Source organism: Saimiri boliviensis, chromosome 8, assembly GCF_048565385.1.
Source record: "Saimiri boliviensis isolate mSaiBol1 chromosome 8, mSaiBol1.pri, whole genome shotgun sequence".
Taxonomy (NCBI): Eukaryota; Metazoa; Chordata; class Mammalia; order Primates; family Cebidae; genus Saimiri; species Saimiri boliviensis.
The window spans coordinates 121,065,344-121,084,170 of record NC_133456.1 but is presented as its reverse complement, the minus strand read 5'-3'; the positions used below and the strand labels follow the sequence as shown (position 1 = coordinate 121,084,170).

The 18,827-nt window shown below is 42.0% G+C and overlaps 1 protein-coding gene across 3 annotated transcripts in view; it reads left to right on the top strand.

The window, feature by feature from the left end:
• The first annotated feature begins 10,348 nt into the window (after positions 1-10,348).
• The window catches only part of MPP7 (MAGUK p55 scaffold protein 7), a 232,469-nt gene continuing 223,990 nt past the window's right edge, over positions 10,349-18,827 (top strand). For all 3 annotated transcript variants that reach the window (XM_074405158.1, XM_074405161.1, XM_003938395.4), the window contains exon 1: positions 10,349-10,563. The gene's annotated coding sequence lies outside the window, so the exon portion shown is untranslated. The remainder of the gene's footprint in view (positions 10,564-18,827) is intronic.

Here is an 18,827-nt window from a genome sequence, read left to right as displayed (position 1 = left end):
TCACCCTCTTTGTGTGCACACCCTTATCCTGCCCCTCCCGCTATGGGGGTACTGTTTTCTAATTTGCTATAGCTCATCCTTACAAGTTTCCTAATCTCCAATGTGGAACAAGGAGTTACTCAACTTTCAAGGAGTTAGATAAGGAAGCTTCTGCTTTCCAGGTCAGCACAAATTAATTACTGCTGGCATAGTTTCTAGGATCACATAAGAAGTGCAAGAGTCACTTTGCTTGCAATGCTCCCTTGGGAGATTAACATGGTAAGTACAAAGATGACTGAGCTTAATTAAATCTAAATTCTGAATGACTCATCTTACTATGTATTTTTTTTCTCAATGTTTCCATCACTGGCCTTCTTTCTGAATATAAAATGCTTATTCCAATTTTACATGTTACAAAGTGTTCACGTATTTTTTCTTACATAATGAGTATGGCTAAAAAGTGATGAGACTGTTTTTTTGGTACTATGTAGAATTTTCTTAATTTATAATCATACCAGAAAAAAATTGATCTTTTTTTTAAAAAAAAGCTAAATGCAAGTTAAAAAATTATTTTATAATCCCATTTCAAACACTATAGATATGAAGAGTGTTTTAAAAGTACTCAAAACTGGTTCAAATTTATAGATTTCCAGACATGGGCAAGAGGGAGGATGGAGCATTATTTGACATGAGAATCTAAGAGAGAGAGAGAGAGAGAGAGAGAGAGAGAGAGAGAGAGAGAGAGTGTGTATGCGTGTGCGTGTGTGTGTGTCTATTCACATATCTATGCATTCTAAACATTTTTGTTTTTATTTTTGTAAAGATGGGGATCTTGTTATGTTGCCCAGGTTGGTCTTAAACTTCTGGGTCCAAGCAATCCTCCTGCCTCAGCCTTCCAAGCTGTTGGGATTACATGTATGAGCTACCATGCTCAGCTATATGTATATTTCAATCAAATGGTCATACGTATTACAGGAGACAACTTGTTTGAATAATCAAAGACTAAATCACAAACAGGCAGAAGCTCCTTAGGTTAGCATACCAGCATTTAAGTAATTATCAGTTTCTTTAATGTGTTTTATTCAAGTTCTTGACTATGTTACTGTAACACATATGATCACATACTATGCTGGGGGCCACGTATAAATTGGTAGAGAGGTATTCATGGGGTTGCTAGCATTTCAATTTCAGATACCCATACATCATGCTGTCATTCATCACCCCTATGCCTCAGAGTTATTAGATCATGCTCAGTTTACATACAGAAGTCCTTGACTACGCAGCCAACTGCAAACCATGTGGAAAACCAATCTTGAAGTGTTGCCAAATAGACAAAAATAAATATAATGGATTAAGTCACTGCTAATACTTTAGATAAATGTTTCTTGCTCAGGTACCACTGGTTGATGAAAACTCTTCCATTTTAAAATAAATTCCAAATGAATTAGTTCAGTATATCTTCAATGGATTCTTTTATGTCTGGAACCTGTATGCCACTGGGGATCCCACAGTGAATAAGTCAAACAAAGCCTCTGATATCATGGAGACAGTTTTCTTTTATTTATAAGCAAGCTCAAATCTGTAATGTTAGCTAAGAAAAAAATATTTTAGGTTGGTTTAAAATTAATTGCAATTTTTGTCATTACTTTTAAATGGCAAAGCCATTGCTTTTGCACCAACCTAATATATTCCCCACACTTACAGACTCAGAATTCTGATAAGGAGTCTATCAGATCAGTGAGGGGTAAAGTGGTTTATAGCTTTTTCCCAAACATAACTGAGGGACACAAGATCACTGCTGTAATGAGGTAGATCCAGGTGTGTGTATTTGGGGGAGAGAATGTTAAGAAGGATTGAATTAGCAGTTGAATTAGCATCTCAGTGCTTATTAATTTGAAAAGACTCTTCAGGTAATTTTAATACTGTTACAATTTTTTCTTTTTTTTTTTTTTTTTTTTTTTTTTGAGACAGAGTCTGGCTCTGTTTCTCAGGTTGGAATGCAATGGTATGATCTTGGCTCACTGCAACCTCCGCCTCCCAGGTTCAAGCAACTCTCCTGCCTCAGCCTCCCCAGTAGCTGGGACTAACTTTTGTATTTTTAGTAGAGACGGGGTTTCACCATATTGGCCAGGCTGGTCTCAAACTCCTGACCTCGAGTGATCAACTCGCCTTGGCCTCCCAAAGTGCTGGAATTACAGGCATGAGCCACCACACCCGGCCACTGTTGCAAATTAATGGTATAAGGAAATCAGCTTTTTCTTATGTTTGAAACTATAAATATGATTATTCCTGCATATGCATATGTTTACAGTATTTTGAATGTTATAAAATTGTAGTTGCAGGATTCTGGGTGACTTGTGATGGTACCGTGGTGGCAATGAGTTTGTGTGACAATGTAACAGAAGGAGATGGAGACATGAAGACAGAACGTGGGAAAGTGGAGCAGGAACCTGAGCTGGGAAGGACTGCCTGTGTGTTAGGCCATTTCTGCACTGCTCAAAATAAATACCTGAGACTGGGTCATTTATAAAGAAAACAGGTTTAAGGCCAGGTGCAGTGGCTCACACCTACAATCCCAGCACTTTGGGAGGCTGAGGTAGGCTGCTCACCTGCGGTCAGGAGTTCGAGACCAGCCTGGCCAAGATGGTGAAACCCCCATCTCTACTAAAAATACAAAAATTAGCCGGGCGTGGCAGTAGGCACCTGTAATCCCAGCTACTTGGGAGGCTGAGGCAGGAGAATCGCTTGAACCCGGGAGGTGGAGGTTGCAGTGAGCCAAGATTGTACTACTGCAATCCAGCCTGGGTGACAGAGAAAGACTCTGTCTCAAAAAGAAAAAAAAAAAAAAAATACAGGTTTAATTGGCTTCCAGTTTTGCAGGCTGGATGAGCATGGCGCCAGCATCTGCTCAGTTTCTGGGAGGCCTCCGGGAGCTTTTACTCATGGTGGAAGGGGAAGGGGTACCAGGCACATCACATGATGAGAGCCAGAGCCAGGGTGCAGGGAGGGGAGGTGCCACACACTTTACTCAACCAGATCTCCGGGGAACACACTCACTGTCAGAAGGGTGGCACCAAGTCACGAAGGATCCACCCCATGACCCAAACACCTCCCACCAGGCCCCACCTTCAACACGGGGGATCACAATTCAGTGTGAGATTTTCAAGGAAAAACATCCAGATGATGTCAGGTTGTTAATGATAAAGTTCAACAGCCAAACACCATCAGAGACAAACTTGTAGTCTAACGTGGTTGGGTTCATGAGCTCGTAACAATGGGCAGTGCTCCAAGGGACCCACAGAGGGTCTCACCAAAGAAAAAAGCAGGGTGCTTGGAGGAATTGGGAGAAGAGTGGAATTTAGGTGAAATTGGAAGGAAACAGTATTGTGATAGACTGAAAGTAGAGCAAGGCTGTGAGTAGCATTTTTGTTTGAGATGGAGTCTCACTCTGTTGCGCTGCCTGGAGTATAGTGGTGCAATGTTGGCTCACTACAACCTCTGTCTCTCAGGTTCAAGCAATTCTCCTGCCTCAGCCTCCTGAGTAGCTGGGGCCTCCTAAGTAGCTGGGACTACAGGCACCTGCCACCACGCTCGGCTAATATTTGTATTTTTAGGAGAGATAGTGTTTCCCCTTTTTGGCCAGGCTGGTCTTGAACTCCTAACCTCAGGTGATGTGAGTAGTATTTTCTTAACATTTAGCAGTATTTTTATTAACATGTGTTCTGGTGTAACAGACAGATTCAGAGTTCTGTTTCCTTGGAGACTATAAAGTTAAATGTGGAATGCTGCATCCCTACATCTCTGAACTGAAGGCTGGAAATCCAAACTGCTTCCTTGGGTCAAGTGACCCTCAGGCTCGGATCATCCAGGCAAGAGTGGGTGTTCCATTCTTACTGATAATCAAATAGTAGTTTCTGATTGGTTTTAGCGTTTTCCAGTTTTCTTAGCCCTGTGTCCTTGGTGTTAATGAACAAAAGCAGTTTTTACAGATTCACATCAATACAAAAAAATGTAAAAAGAAAGTTTTGCCGGGCGCGGTGGCTCAAGCCTGTAATCCCAGCATTTTGGGAGGCCGAGGTGGGTGGATCACGAGGTCAAGAGATCGAGACCATCCTGGTCAACATGGTGAAACCCTGTCTCTACTAAAAATACAAAAAATTAGCTGGGCATGGTGGCTCGTGCCTGTAATCCCAGCTACTCAAGAGGCTGAGGCAGGAGAATTGCCTGAACCGAAGAGGCGGAGGTTGCGGTGAGCCGAGATCACGCCATTGCACTCCAGCCTGGGTAACAAGAGTGAAACTCCGTCTCAAAAAAAAAAAAAAAAAAAAAAAAAAGAGAAGTTTTGACTGAAGCAAGAAACAATGGATATAAAATTCTTTTTTTGTTGTTGTTGGCTTTTTTCTTTTCTTTCTTTCTTTCTTTTTTTTTTTTGGAGACAGGGTCTCACTCTGTTGCCCAGGCTGGAGTTCAACAGCCTGATCATAGCTCACTGCAGTCTTGATCTTCTGGGCTTAAACAATCCTCCTGCCTCAGCCTCCTGAGTAGCTGAGACTATAGGTGTGCACCACCAGACTGAGATAATTAATAGATGTGATATTCTAAAATGTGGTCAGAGCAAGAAGCAAATCTTCAAAGGAAACATCTTAGCCCCTTGGTGACTTTTAAAAGTGCCTCACTCAAAGGAAGTAGAGTTCAGGAAAGAATCTATGAAGATGCTTTCTCTGAAGAAAGCAATTCTGTAACTTCTACTTCTTTGAGACCTTTCTCCTTAAACTCACTAGAGAAGCAGTGTCAGTAGGACCATGAGGGCAACTTGATTTGTGTCCCCTGGTAACTGGAGACAAAGTCTCAAGTGGAGAGGCTGAAGGTATTGGCTTGAGGCAGCAGTGGGGCAGGGGTGGAGAAAGAGAGAGGATACTGAAGACCAGTCTGCACAGAGCCAGCTGCACTCCCATGGGAGTCAAGTATGGGGGACAAGATAACAGCTGTTTGTTAGAGAGCTGGGCTGAAGGTGTTTAAATCTTGCCTACAAGGAACACCTGGAGAAGCCTAGTGACCATTTCCCTCCCTTGCAACAGGAGACTCTATAAAGTGGCTTGTGGCGAATGAGGAAGCAAGGGGACATGTTAGAGAAAATTGCATTGCTCAGGTCATGAGAAGTAAGTTGGATGTATCAAGTGTGGGTCTCTAAGAACCCAAGAAAGCACCCAAGAAGGAAGCGTACTCTTCAGTCGTTGTTCAGGCTTGGAGAGCAGTCCTGCTAGCAATGCACCAGTTAAGTATGAACTCGCTAGCCCTGGACTCTTCCCTCTCTTTTTGCAACCCGAATTTGAAGGCGGTGCTAGGCTGACAGAAGGATCCTTTCCCCCTTTCTGGAGTTCCATAGCTTGCCTGCAAGGGACCCTTTCTGGGGAAGTGGAGGGAAAGCTGAACTGTGTTCAAGGGCTGATCCATGGCATTCACATTTAAATTTCTCGATTAAAGCTGTATATTGTGATTTAAAGTGACCAAATGATTTTTATTACCTGTGAGCCATCAGAAAAGTTTCGGGATCACCCAAGTTTTCATCCAGGGGTGGGGACAGATCTCCGCACCCTGAATCCCTGTGGAGGGGACGGTGGCGGATCCAGGTTTGCCATCCGCTTCCCTTCACACCTCTGTCCTGCTTGTTCTGCAGGTTGGTCTCATCTGAGCCCGGGGCAGCACGCTAGTTCACTGACATTCACCGACTTGGCAGCAGTGTTTGCTCCTTAAATACATTGAGGTCAGGAGGTACACTTCAGAAATAGGAAATTAGTAGAAGACCTGAACAAGATGGCAGGTTGAAACTGGAAGAGACAAGGGTACTGGGTGTCTGGAAGCCAAATGAAGCCTTGTCCTGTAGGTCTCCAGTTTACTGTAAACAGCAGGTGAAGACTTTCAGTAACTAGAAATGAAGCCTCATTGACTGGCGATTGAAAATGTTGTTGGGGAGTGCAATGAATGCCTGTCTAGTAATCCGCCCAGTGTGTCTTCTCTGGGAAACCTCTGCTCATAAACAGGGATGGCCCTGGCAGCCATATTGGCCCCCTGCAGCCCCCATCATCTATGATTAAGGGTTAGGGTTAGGCTCGTGATTTAGTCCCTGTGGGTGCAGCTCTGTAACATCATTTCTCTGACACTTGGAACATAGGAGCCAGGAAAGCCGGTTGTCAGACTAGGAGAATAGAGCGCACGGATAGAGAGAGCACCTGCTATGGAGAAAAAATTCCGTTGAGTTCCTCCTGGCTTTTCAGGTCTGGTTTCTGGGTTTTCCTTAGGACTGACTTATTTTTGCCCTTGGGTTCTATTACACATCTATCTAATCTATCAACTGTCTATTATCTATCTACCATGTATCAACTATCTATCTATCTATCTATCTATCTATCTATCTATCTATCTATCTATCTTAGAGATAAGGTCTTACTCTGTTGCCCAGGCTGGAACACAGTGGCACGATCTCTGTTGACCACAGCCTGAAATTCCTGGCCTCAAGAAATCCTCCCGCCTCAGCCTCCCGAGTAGCTAGGACTACAGCTGCATACCACCATATCTGGCTAATTTTAAATTTTTTTGTAAAGATGTCTTGCTATGTTGCTAAGGCTGGTCTTGAACTCCTGTCCTCTAGTACTCCTTCCATCTTGGCCTGCAAAAGTGTTGAGATTTTGGGCATGGGCTACTGCGTGAAGCCTTTTTTATCTGTTTAATGAATTTTCCATCCTCTATTACTAGGGTACAGAGAGAGCTTTTCAGTGGCTTTGAAGCATTGTGCCAAATATTTCGAAAATCACATTTTAAAATCTACTTTTTGATTTATTTAGTTGCTGCAAATTTTGACAGGTCTGTCACTAATCAGCTGGATGTACTGAGATACTTGGATCTTTCCTAATACTCGGCATTTTCTCTTTCTTGCCCTCCATAGTGAGGGCTTGCTCCCTTCCCTTATAGGTATCTGATAAAGTTGGAGGCTCAAGTGATAAAGAAAAGACAGGCATGCCAAGAAGCAGATGGAAAGGCTGGAGCTAATAGAACAGATCGCTACTCCAGGGCCTTCAACTCTGCCCTAGTTCTGGTCAAATAGGATTAATACTGCTCACGGTTACTATCCTAAAAGGATTGTCATGGTTAATAGTGGGCATTTACTATTTTCAGTGACTTTTGTTGCTGGAATAAAAGAGATGATAATATGAAACAAAATTCAGCCTGCTTCTCCTCATATTTTGATCAGCTCCCAAGCATTCAGGATGTTGTTACTAATTAGACATTTGTTTCAATATTCTGGGCCCCTCCAGGCTAGGCAAGCTTGTGATGTGGGGAAAGTTGACTCTTCATGCAATGGTCTCCGCGGCTTTGCATTAGATCCCCTGCTCCCTTGCAGGCACCAAATGCTCTTCTGTTGTTTTCTGGGTCTAGAACTCTGTTCCTTTTCTCCGGGGTAGCTCCTACTGATTCTTCAGCTTATTCCTCATTTTTTCTACAGGACAATCTCCTTCCTCCTATAGTACTCTTGATTTCCCCACTGCCTGTACATTAATTGTTTCTCTATAGATCCACCAGAGTCTTGACTTTTCTTTTCTTTTCTTTTCTTTTCTTTTCTTTCTTTCTTTCTTTCTTTCTTTCTTTTTTTTTTTTTGATGGAGTTTTGCTCTTGTTGCCCAATCTGGAGTGCAATGGCAAGATATTGGCTCACCGCAACCTCTGCCTCCCAGGTTCAAGTGATCCTCCTGCCTCAGCCTCTCAAGTAGCTGGGATTATAGGCATGTGCCACCACACCCAGCTAATTTTGTGTTTTTAGTAGAGACAGTGTTTCTCCATGTTGGCCAGGCTGCTCTCAAACTCCTGACCTCAGGTGATCCACACACCTCAGCCTCCCAAAGTGCTGGGGTTACAGGCGTGAGCCACTGCGCCTGGCTAGTCTTGTTTTATTCATTGTTATATCCACAGATCTAACCAATTCCTGGTAAATAGCAGGTTCTTCCTAGATCTATTTCTGATGGACTGGCTTAGTGAATAAATGCTCATTTTACTGGTGATTCTGAAAAAGGAAAAAAAATTAATGATTTTACTCCACGATTAGCAACTTGTTTCTGCCCATTATAACAGGATACAAACTTATTATTGCCTACAAGGTCCTAACTTCCTTCTCTGACCTGTCTAGTAACACCCTCCTTATGCATTATGATACCCATGCTGGTGGCTTTCTCTCTTCCTCCAACACATCACTTTTCTTCCTACTTCCAGGCCTTTGTTCTTGCCGTTTTATCTGCCCTGGAGTTTTGCTAAGTTGGTTTCCTTATTTAGGTGTTGCCTCAAATCTTAGAGCATTTCTCTTAGATCACTTCTCCTTAAAGTATTTCTTTCTCCCTTCCCAAAATTAAGAGTGTCTCCTATCCCTCTGGTCACTGTTTTCTTCTTTGCCCTAATCCCGGTCTGCAAGTTTATCTTTTTATTGGATCATTGTCCATCTTCTACTGATAAAAATAGCTGCAAGTCTGTCTTGTTCAAGGCTACAACTCTGAGTGCTTAGTAGAATGCCTCGTTCATTGCAGCATCTAGTATTTGATGATTAATACTGATTACACGTTTGATGAGTAAATGAATAAAAGAATAATCTTAGACATAAATTATTTAATTTCAGGGAAAGTGGTGGAATTTCGGGCGTTACTGTGGAAGAAACTTTTGAAGGTACTCCTTCCAGTTGGTTCATACTAGGCTAAGTTTTCCTTCTTTTTTTTTTTTTACACAATTTAAAAATACTACATCTCAAAACTACTTGCTTGAAGTACTTACTTTAGACTACAGTTTAGAATTATAGTTATTAAAAATGTTTGATAAAAACTCTTTTTGTTAGTCAATAAGTTTACTCTGTCCTTCAAAGAGATTTACCTTATTCTCAGCAAGTAAGAGAGAAAAAAGAATTTCTTGTCCTCTTTGTACCAGGTGTTTTGCCCTTACTTTATGTTTACCTTAACATTCTTTTCCTTCCTTAGGTTTGCTTTTTGTCTATCTCCTTTTTTCACTATTATGTAATTCATGGAATTGCTGGCGGAAGTGCTTAATTTCAAATAGTCTGTTTTAGAATTTCACCAGAATGACAAGAACAAACAGAATGGTAAGCAGCTAGAGAGAGTAAAGTGAGAGTGATCCCTAGGCGAAATATGCTCCCTGCCTTCTAGGCTGACAACAGGCCTAGAGGATGTGTTTTGAGGGCTCAGGTTACCTTAACTGCAGGTCATTAATCTTATCTCAATCCCCTCCCTTTTCCTTCAGCTTTCCATTTCAAAGTCTGTATCACATCTTGAAGCGTTGTCACAGTATTGTTTTTTTTTTCTGACAATTCCCTCCATTAGCTGAGTTTTCCAATTTATATTACCTGATTTCTTTTTTTGTCTTCTGCTTTTAAAAAAAAAAAAACCCTTTTTTTTTCCTAAAGCTTTATTGAGTGTGTACTTTGGATTCTAATTCTTCCCATCAGGGTCTTCCCATAATTCTGTTTGCAGTGTAGTGCTGTCTGCACTATGTGTTGGTTACATCATGGTTACTCAGGAAGGAGTATAAGGGCACCTCGGTCATATCTGTAAAGTTCTTTAAGAGAGGGGAAGGGCGCTGATAGCAGTTCATGTGTTTTTGGGTAGCCGTCGCATATTGAGCGTGTTTACTGTATTTTCTTCTATTGTGAAAGAATCAGTTCTCTGGATTTCCGTAAAGCTTGTCTTTACCATTCTCCGCACCCTACTTATTTTTCTATTTAAGATTTTTTTTTCGAATTATGTAATACATGTTCAACATGTAACATAAAAAGGTAATAAAAAACGTCACCTACAGTGCCGCGAAGGCTGAAAACAGCTTCTGTCTCTCTTCGTGCATAACAGTACCCCTCTCAAGGTTATGCAGCATTTTCAAACCTAGGAGAGCTCTCCAAATGCAAACGAAGTTAAAGATTTGTTATTCACCAAGTTCATACGGAAATTAGCAAATCGCAGGGGCGTGAGAAAACTCGCATCTGGCGAATGAGCCCGCGTGTGCGGGGTTCTCTTCAGGGAGGTTGCTCGTCCACGACACACACCCCACTCTGCAGCCACCTGGAAGTGTGGCACCAAGGGCGGGCGAACCGGGCGGGCGGGGGCGGAGCTTGCGGTGACTGCGAGTGGGAGGAGGAGCTACAGCGCTGTCACCAATCAGAGCCCAGCTTTGTTTTCTCTTGCCGACCAATGAGGGAGTTCTGCTGGAGGGGTTGTCTTCAAGTCTGAGACGCCCGCCGCCTTCGCAGCCTATCAGCAGGCGCCTCTTACCCCGCGGGAGGTGCGGCCCCGCCCCGCCTTCCAGCCGCGGCCCCGCCCCTCCGAGGGTAGGGGCTGTGGAGGTTACTCGCCGGGCCGGAGGCGGAGGCCGGGCTCCCACTGGGCTCGAGCGTTCTGCGCCCGCCGCGGCGGTGTCTAACCCACTGGTTCCAGATTGTCGTCTGCGGCGGTGGCGGTCGCTGCCTCCTTGCCTCTGGGCCCGGGGCTGCAGGGGCCAGAGCGAGTGCGCCTCCCGCCCGCGGACCGCGGCTGCCCGGAGCAGGTAATGGGGCGCCGCGGTAGAGCGCCTGTCGAGTCCCGGGTTCGGAGTGGGTGGTGGGGTCGGCTCCCGAAGCTGCTCGCTGAGCGGGCGAGCGGGCCGAGCGGGGCCGCGCGGGGCCGCGGTGCTCAAGAGCCTCCCGCCCGCCTCGAGGCGCCTCCGCCCTGGAGCCCGCGGCGGGCACCTTGCGGGGAGGTGGGGGCGGGGCCGCCTCGGGAGGGACCCTGAGGATCCCTGGAGACCCCTGGGGACCCTTGGGGACGCGCGGGACTCCTGGCGGGGGCGGCGGCGGCGCCGACCCAGGGCGGGGAGGACCGGCAGGTGGGGGGAAAACTGCAGAGTTGAGTCAGAGTCCGGCTCCCCAGGGAAGAAGAACCAACTGAAAGGGAGCAATAAGCTGGGTGGCTTTTTTTTTTTTTTTTTTTTTTTTCCTTCCTCTAAGCCAGAAAGGCGTCTTCACTTGGGTCATGTTAATTACATGTTTTCTGAGAACGGGCGTTTGGGCGTGCAATCTACACGATAGCATCATTTACTTATTTACTATTAAAAAAATTAAAAGCATCCTTTAGCGTGAATGCATTTGGGGGCTTTTGCTTAAGTGGCAGGTAGACCCAGCAGAGTAACTCACCTTTGTCTGGGCTGAAGTGGGGAGCGGTGAGGTAGGAGTGAGGGAGTGAGGGGGAGGAGTGTTCGTGATGAATGCCTGTGCAGGTTTGAAAGGATTGTGGGGGTGGAACCTTGTTTCTGTTACCGTGCCATGGGTAGGAGTAGAATTGTGATTTTTTTTTTCTCTTTCTAATTTTTAAAAACAACATTTACGTTTAAAAAAGGGCTCCCTAAAAGCAGTCTCTGGACTGAGGCTTTAGGGATGCACCTGCTTTATTCAGGCAGTAATAGTTTGCAGGTAAATCCCGGGCAATTAATTACGTGATTTGATTTACTTGTAAAGAAGTATCCTCAATTGTTGCTACCTTTCCTTTGACATGGCCAATATATTGTTTGTTTACAAGTGAATTGATGACGGTTACTGAGTTTTAGTGATAATGTCACAGCGATGGCCCTTGGAGATTTTTCTATGCTCAGGTTCACTCTGGTTCTACAAAAACAGTATGTCCATTTACTTGTGAAGCTCATAGCACTCTATCAGTTGTATAGTATGTCACCCTCTTATGCGTCTGAGGCAGGCTGTGCATAGCATGCCCATTTTACAGGTACATAAACTGAAAGCCCTAGAGATGAAAGGAATCCTGCCTCACTTTGCTCCTACTTTATTTTATACTTGTAATGGATGGATTTAATTAAAAAATCTGGATAAGATTCCCGCCATCAAGCCAACTTCTGCATACCAATTCGATCCCGTGTACACAGGTCAGAGGTGGAGATGGTTATTTTCAAGTAAAGAAATATTATCTCTAAGGTTTTTCTTTCCATCCAGGTTGCTAAGCTAGTTTGATTTCAGGGGAAAGGCAATTTTCCACACAGGTAAAACAAAAGTTAGTAGTGCTGTGTGAAAATCTCTTATTTTAAATTTTGGGAAGCTTTCCAAATTAGAGAACCTTATTTATGTTTGCGTTTCTAGTGCAGTATTGAATTTTGGTACAGTTTTTTGAATTGAATTGAAATAATTGATATGCAGAAGGCAAATACTAATGAAATGCATTTTGACTTATGACTTTGTTTTGGGAAGTGTTTACTGTAAATTTATAGATGGGTTGAAAAATAATTTCTTAATTAGAATAACTCGACCAAAGGATTTTGGGCATTAGTGTGAGACAAGCTGAAATGGGTAGTTGGGAGTAAACTCTTGTACGATGTTAAGGCTTAGGGAATTTTAGAGAATTGTTAGGTTATGTTAAATTTACAAGTTGTCAGGAATGTGAAGATGTCTTATGGATTATTAAATGGAACTCCTTTTTTTTTTTTTTTTTGAGATGGAGTCTCACTCTGTTATCCAGGCTGGAGTGCAGTGGCTTATGCAACCTCTGCCTCCATCACACCCAGCTAATTTTTTTATTTTTTATTTTTGTGGAGATGCGGTTTCACCATGTTGGCCAGGCTGGTCTCCAACTCCTGACCTCAAGTAATCTGCCCGCTTTGGCCACCCAAAGTGCTGAGATCACAGGCATGAACCATCGCACCTGGCCTGAATGGAACTGTTCTAAACATGAAGTTATCTCTTGTTTTGTGGCTAATACCTCTGTTGCATATGTACATTTTAACATATTCATGTAACATAAAAGGCAACTCTTACACAAGGCTGTCACTCTATTTATCTGTGTTTTAGTGGCTTTATTTAACTTTTACTCTGTCAAATTAAAATTCCTAGCACCCAAGCAAAAATTTTCATAAAGGAACCTTTTATCATCTGTTGATTATATAGAAAATGAATCATTTATTCTCATAAGCCCAGTCCTCCTGCAGTGTGGGACACTGGAAAGATATGTTGGCTGTGTGTGAAGTATTTGCCTGTATTCCTACCTGAAGCTTTGACTCCTCCTCCTCGCCCATGGTTTTCAGAGTTTCTGTGACTTTTTTCTTTTTTTCCACTGGGAGCTGCTTATTGGAGATTTCAAACAGATTTTTGGTTTTCCTTATTATAAACATTTCACTGACAAAGACACAAGGTACTGCAACTGTTTCTTTCCTAATTGCAGTTCAGACAGAATTGCAATGAATGACTTAAGTCTTGATTTTATTAAATGAGATTCATTTGGAAGGAAAGGATATTCCTTCACTTTGAATTTAAAGTGATGGGAATTGTTAGTGAGGCTTGCGCACTGAAGATACTATTTTTTATAAACCGAAGGTTCGTTGGCAACCCTCCATTGGTGCCATTCTTCTGATAGTATATGTTCATTCTGTGTGTCTCTGTTATAGTTTGGTAATTCTCACAATATTGCAGATCCTTTCGTTGTTATCTTATCTGTTATGGTGATTTGTGGTAGGTGATCTTTGATGTTATTACTCTAATTGTTTTGGGGCTCCATGAACCACACCTATATAATATGGTGAACTTAATTGATAAATGTTGCATATGTTTTGATATCTCCACCAACTGTCCATTCCACATCTCTCTTCCTCTCTCCAGGCCTCCCTATTCCCTGAGACACAACAATATTGAAATTAGGCCAGTTAATAACTCTACATTGGCCTCTAAGTGTTCAAGTGAATCAAAGGGTTGCATGTCTCTCACTTTAAATCAAAAAGCTAGAAATGAGTGAGCTTAGTGAGGAAGTCATGACAAAAGCCGAGACAGGCCAAAAGCTAGGCCTCTTGAACCAAACAACCAAGCTCTGAATGCAAAGGAAATGTTCTTGAAAGAAATTAAAAGTGCTGCTCCACTGAACACACAAACGATAAGAAAGTTTAACAGCCTTATTGCTGAAATAGAGAAAGTTTTAATGGTCTGAGTAGAAAATCAAACCAGCCACAACATTCCCTTAAGCTAGCAGAGCAAAACTGTAACTCTCTTCAATTCAACGAAGGCTGAGAGAGGTAAGGAAGCTGCAGAGGAAAAGTTGGAAGCAGCTGGGCGTGGTGGTGCATGCCTGTAATCCCAGCACTTTGGGAGGCAGAGGCTGGTGGATCAAGAGGTCAGGAGATTGAAACTATCCTGGCCAACATGGTGAAACCCCTTCTCAATTAAAATACAAAAAACTAGCCGGGCATGGTGGTGCTCACCTGTAGTCCCAGCTACTTGGGAAGCTGAGGCAGGGGAATCGCTTGAACCCAGGAGGTGGAGGTTGCAGTGAGCTGAGATCATGCTACTGCACTCCAGCCTGGTGAGAGAGTAAGACTCCATCTAAAAAAAAAAAAAAAAAGAGAGAGAGAGAGAGAGAGAAAAGAAAAGTTGGAAGCTAGAAGAGGTTGTTTCATGAGGTTTAAGGAATGAAGTCACTTCCTTAACATGAAAGTGCAAGGTGAGGCAGCGAATGCTGATATAGAAGCTATAGCAGGTTATCCAGAAGATCTAGCTAAGATCATTGCTGATGGTGGCTACACTGAACCATACTGTAGATGAAATAGCCCTCTATTGGAAAAAGATGCCTACTTGGACTTTCTTAGCTAGAAAGAAGTCAATGCCTCATCTGAAAGGCTAGGCTGACTCTTTTGTTTGGAGCTAATGCAGCTGGTGACTTCAAGTTGAGGCCAGTGCTCATTTACTATTCCAAAAATCGTTAAGCATTATGCAAAATCTATGCTGCTTGTGCTCTATAAATGGAGCAACAAAGCCTGGATGACAATACATTTGTTTACAGCATGGTTTACTGAATCTGTTAAGCTCACTGTCGAGACCCACTGCTCAGAAAAAAAGGTGTCATTGGAACAGTGCTGTTCATTGACAATGCACCTGACCACCCAAGAGCTCCGACGGAGATGTACAAGGAAAGGAAGTTAATGTTTACATGCCTGCTAGCACAACATCCACGCTGTACCCATGGATCTAGGAGTCATTGCGTCTTTTAAGACTTATTATTTAAGAAATACATCTTGTAAAGCTATAGCTGCCATAGATAGTGATTCTTCTGATGGGTCTTGGCTAAGTAAATTGAAAACCTGGGAAGGATTCACAGTTCTAGATGCCATTAAGGGTATTTGTGATTCAAGGGAGGAGGTCAAAATATTAACATTGACAGGAGTTTGGAAGAAGTTGATTCCAACCCTCATGGATGACTTTCAGGGGTTCAAGACTTCAGAGGAAGAGGTACCTGCAGATGTGGTGGAAATAGCAAGAGAACTAGAATTAGAAGTGGACCCTGAAAATGTGACTGAATTGCTGCAATCTCATTATCAAACTCGAATGGATGAAGAGTTGCTTCTTCTGGATGAGCAAATAAAGTGGATTCTTGAAAGGGAATCCATTTTTGGTGAAGATGCTGTGAGCATTGTTGAAATGACAATGGAGGATTTAGAATATTCTGTAAACTTAGTTAATTAAGCAGTGACAGGGCACGATAGGATTAACTTCAGTTGTGAATGAGGTTCTACTGTGAGTAAAATGCTACCAAAAGAGAAATCTTTTGTGAAAGGCAGAGTCAGTCAATGTGGCAAACTTCATCATTTTCTTATTTTAAGAAATTGCCACAGCCATCCCAGCTTTCAGCTATCAGCACCTTGTTCAGTCAGCAGCCATCAACACCAAGGCAAAACCCTCCACTAGGAAAAAGATTATAACTCCCCAAAGGCTCAGATGATCACTAGCATTTCTTAAAAATAATAAAGCACTTTAAAATCAAGACATATGCTATTTGCCCACATAATAGACTACAGTATACTATAAATACAACTGGTATATGCATTAAGAAAACAGAAAATTTCTGTTACTGGCCTTATTGCAATGTTAGTTTTACTAAGGTGGTCTAGAATGGAACACATAGTATCTTCAAGGTATGCCTATGATTTCAGAAATATCCTCCTATTGGACCCTCTGTGTTTCCCTGTGTTCAGAAGCCCAGACCAAAGTGTAGATTTCTTGGTCTTTATTTATGAGTAGTTGAACTTTTTTTTTTTTTAATGGGTTGTGTTTTGTTTAAATTTTATGTAAACTAGCTAGGACTTAGCTCTTTGAGCCTAGTCTTAACGCTTTGCTTTCTTAGATTACCGAGTCTTTAAAATAAGAACTACAGAGCATATGTGTGGCAAAGTTATTTGCTACCTACTATGAACAGATGCTTAAGAAAAAAAAAAATCCCCAAATAAGATGTTTTTCCAGGCATGTAAAATTTTTTCTTGAAGAGGCATTTAGTCTTTCTATGCAGGAGAACATTATCAGCTTGCTTTACTTATGAAAGAGAGGAGAGCATTCTTTTTTTCTCTGAAGATAGGAGCTATTTGTCAGGCTTGTTTATTACTGATTGGGTTGCTTGTTACTGATTGTTTGAGAAGGGAGATGAAAAAGCATAGTGGTTGCAATACCTATTTTGGGTATAGAAATGACAGTATTAGTGGAGAATAAAGACTAGCTGGTACGATAGCATTTTGCAAGATGTTTTGAAGACAACTTTGGGCTTTGAAAATGTAGGATAGGAATTGAAGTGAGAAAGTATTTCAGTAGTTGGGGTGTGTGTGTGTGTGTGTTTATTTCAGTTCTGTTGAACTGTGGGTGGGGTGGAGAGCAGTAGTAATTTGTTTCTTACTAGAACGCTGCTAGTTCTCAGGGGATTTGATGGAGATTTGGGGGAGAGAAAATGAATAGGATTCAGCCCTTCTAGGAAGGTTGTTCTTGGCAGTGCCTTCAGCCCTTAGGAGAGTGTGGGCAGTTGGTTGTAAGTAGCCAGGCAGTTTAAAAGCCTGCCCTTATCCAGGCTTCCCAGAGCTCTCTTCACCTTTGATGACCTTAATCAAGTCATTAAGCATTTTAAGATAGGTTTATAGCTCTCCTGTGGTCCACGCTTGGACTAAGTACTCCTTAATCTTCAAATTTATGTTTGAAATAAGTAGAAACCTGAACTTTATGAAATTGATGAGTGTGCAAGTGAATAGCTTCATAGAGTTATTTGGCTTATGGTAGATTTCAGATTATGGTAGGTGCTTGAATATGCTTATTTCTCATACTCTTTCTTCCATCCTTTTAAGAACAAAAAAAGGCCTTATTAGAAATAGGCAAACTTGAATACATATAGAGGTGTACTGCTCAAATTGAGGACTTGAGTTGGAGAGAAAAGACTCCTGGTCTAGGTGTAGGTTTGAAAAGAGAATGGTCAGGTAGGATGCTGTACACGGCAGGTGCGGGTAGAGACAGGGATAATGTTAACCCTTTTTGCTGTAGGGAATACTGTCAGAGGGTCTGATGTGTGATTAGACATCACTTTGCTTTACTTGTGATAAAAACACACTCCTGGATGGTTTCTCTGTATGTGTACTTAAAGCAGTTTGGATCTTGATAATCGAATATTTCTCAGGATTGTAACTTCTTTTTTGGCAACGGGAAGACTGTTGAAGTGATAATATAGAAATTTGGAGTTGAGCCTGTGATCAAAATTTGGAGTTATGGTCCAAGATCTATCAAGCTTCTACTGCTGACATTCAAAATAATTTTCTCTTCCTGTGATGGCTTCTGATTACGTCTGAAGAGTGAGTTCAGACCTCTGTGCTCTAAAGTCCATCAGAGTATCCTTTTTGTACATAGTGCAATCAGGATACAGATTAGGCATTTTGTCAAGTTTGGGAGAAGGAAGTTGAGCAGTGATGAAATAAATTAACATTATTTTGATTTCTTTATAGTCATTTTAAATAGGATACAAATTTTATATTTTAGAAATTTCAAAATGTAGTGATTTCACCTTTCATATTAAGCTTAATATGAAAAATTTCTACCACTGGTTCTCAAACGTTAGCATTCCTTGGGATCACGTGGAGGACTTGTCAAACCTTAGGTAGCTGCCTTCCAGCCCCAGAGTTTCTGATCAGTAGGTCTGGGAGGGAAGGGGGTGGGGGCGGGTCTTGGCAATTTGCATTTCTAGTAGATTCTAAGGTCTTGTGCTGCACCCACTGCAGGGGCCACTCCCTGAAAGCAACTGAATGCATTCTAGGGGGAAACGTAAATGTAGTGGTTAACACAGCGTTTGAAGTTTGAAAGATCTGGGTTTGAATCCCTATTTTGCTGCTTACTAGCTTTGATTTCAGGCAAGTTTCTAACCTCTGTTGTTCCATCTCTAAAGTGGAAATAATATAGTATTTTGCTGTTGTGAATGTAAGTGAGTTTCAGTGAATAGAAGCTCAGGGAACTGCTTTGTAGATTGCAAGCATGGAATAAATGTTTTCTTTTATCCATAGAAAACATAAGTATATAAGATAAATAGAATCCTGCATCTTATACCATTGAACCAAAGACAAAAAATTTAATACTTAACCTCATTTCCTAGCACTGTGCTGGTGAAAAAAAATATGAGTACTCAATTACTTTTTAATGAGTGAAGGAAAAGTTGTGGATCCTAGTAATTTTCCAGAAACATTTTTTTAGAGATATAGAATATTCATATTGGTGCTGCCTCCTCCCTCTTCCCTTCAGAAAGTTTGGATTTTTAGATCACGGTATATTGGACTCTCACAATAATCCTCATAGTTTACATTTTATATAACAGGCATTTTAAAAGTTGCTTCTGGGAACTGAATGACAGGAAGTACCTGAAAGTCATCTTTAGAACATACTCTCACGTGTACTATGACAACTTTGTATTTGATGACCTTGAATATGGTTCTCAGAGATCTCTTCTCTCAACTTGCTGAATGCCTGGTTTCGTTTTTTTCCACAGACCTGCAGGAGC